This window comes from Lynx canadensis, chromosome B4, assembly GCF_007474595.2.
Source record: "Lynx canadensis isolate LIC74 chromosome B4, mLynCan4.pri.v2, whole genome shotgun sequence".
Lineage (NCBI taxonomy): Eukaryota > Metazoa > Chordata > Mammalia > Carnivora > Felidae > Lynx > Lynx canadensis.
In genome coordinates, this window is record NC_044309.1 from 86,487,701 (window position 1) to 86,490,276 (window position 2,576).

The following is a 2,576-nucleotide window of genomic DNA, read 5'->3' on the forward strand; positions in this document are numbered from 1 at the left end:
TCTGGTTTCAAAAATTAGAGAAAATAGTTTTTGCATGCTTCTGTTGATGGAGTAGAGATCAGAACCAGGCAGAACAGGGTGCAAACATTCTGATACGGAATTGGAGGTGAATGTGAAAGACAATGCCCCCCCCCAAAACAACTGGTTAAGACTTTAATGATGGCAGGGCTGAGTGAGCATGGAAATCAAGCAGCTAGGAACCTTTGGAGTATTAAAACAAATTATGGCCTCACTTATACTTATTAGCCAATTATAAAAAGACTTGGAGTGGGAGAGATTAAAGTAAATTAAATAAATACATTGTGCCTCAGAGAGGATTAGGTCAAACATTGGATGAGATGGAACCTTCAGTTGGGACCCAAATAGAAGGAACTGGTGATACAGATTCAGGGCAAATGATCGCCAAGGAGGAAAAGGAAGTTGAAAAATATAGTGTTTATTTGTCAACCTAGAATATTTGTCCATTTAATAGGTAGCTTACCTGTAATATAATACATTTAATCAACAGATGAAAATTTTATTAACATGTCTGAAAATTTTAAGTCATCTCTGGAGATAAGTTTTATTGCATGTAGTCATGGCCTCTGAGAGTATAATTAAAGGACAGATATGCAACATAGAATAAAACATTCAGTAAACATACTCAGTAAGTTCAATTTTATTAATGCACTGAAATAGACACATGCACACACACAGGAAAGGCTCATTTTAACAGACATATAAAGTGTGGGAAATTTTTATATTGTACCAGACCAAAGTTTAAAAAGTCATTTTCTAGTTTTTGTTGCAAGTTAAATATCTTTATCTTATATTCTCTAGATGTAATCTCACTTTAAAATCTATTTTTAAATGAGTAAAAAGAAGTACAAGTACCCTTCTGTTATAGAAAACCCTTAAAGTCTTATTTTTTAAATGTATACTCAGTGACCGCTATTATTTTGCCTGAAAAATGGGCATGATTTAGTGTATCAAGTCTAATCAAAGATTATCTCAAGAGATATGTATTATGGATTGCTAAACTGCCTAAAGGTAATCCTATACTTGATTTATTTGTCTGTTATTTTTTAATGTTTTTTTAAATTTATTTTTGAGAGAGAGAGAGAGAGAGAGAGAGAGCGCTCACAGGAAGGGTGTAGAGAGAGGGAGACAAAGAATCAGAAGCAGGCTCCAGGCTCTGAGTTGTCAGCATGGAGCCTGACGTGGGGCTCTAACCCACAAACCATGAGATCATGAGCTGAACCAAAGTCAGATGCTTAATGTACTGAGCCACCCAGGAACCCCTATGTATCTATTATTTTATCTAAGACATCAGAATATTCAGGGGCAATCAACATTTTGTAAGGAAAAAAAAATCAGTTACCCAAATATATCTCAGAAAGACTGCACTTCCACCTCAAATAGAACATGCGTACGTTTAAAGCTTAAGTGGTAAAAGCACTTCATAAAATCCCATGAAAACACACAATTTCTTTAAGATCATGTGTCCACATTTTCATTGAATATACACAAATACGAAGAGCCACTCTCTCTTTGGTTAGTAGTAATACCGTTACTGAATATTAAATTATCTGTATGATTCATCTGAAGACATGTTGAATTCTTGTATTTGGTAATCTATTCGGTTTTCCCTCTCATAATGGAACTTCAGTAGAACACAATGTACTAAAATCCAGTTGTACGGGAAGAAAATGGGAAAAAGTTTTCCAGCAGCAGCATATGTAAAGTAAAAGAAAAAAATCACCTTTTGGACTTTAGGCAGCAGTCAACTTGGTGATTAGACATGGTGATATATTCTTCTCCAAGCAGCTAATATGGCCATATACTACATTAAGAGAATTACCATTTTTAGAACGGGGAGGTTTAGACGAACCCATTTTATTTATTTTGCCCTCATATGTGAACAGTTTGAATGCATATCCATATTGTTTAGCAAACCATGAGATAAGTACATGTTTACATTCTGATGGTATGGCCTTTTGGTCATGTTCTAGGGAAGGATTCATGTAATGGGCTATAGCTGTTCACCTGCAATTTCACCTGCAAAAACAACTAGATTTTACTTCCTCAAGGGCATAGAATATATAGCACTTATGTTTTTTGTGCTTAATAGTCTAATACAGTTCAATACATAGTGTGTATTGAGTAAATGTTTACTGAAATATAATTAATTCATTTAAAATATGAAGCAATGAATATTAATTATTATAAAATCCAAAATGTCATATTCATAGCCATGTTTTTCATCCTAATAAGTTTGCATATTAAATTATTTCTACTTAATCTTGCAGATGTATTTCCTTGAAGGACTCACTGTAGGGAAGTGAGGCTCAGGATTAAATGATATCACATCTACTATGAGTGGACATTAGGTGACCGCACTTCTCAAAGTTCTTTCAGGTCACGGACATATCTTCATTTCCTTAGACACTGAAGTTTGCCTTTGAAGACATTCAGGCTTACTTCTGGAAAAAAAAAAATAGGGACTTCCTACAGGCAGCAACACAATCCACAGTTGGATTTAACAAAAGGGAAACAGGACTTCAGTTTATATCTAATGTATGCTAAATACCACAGCA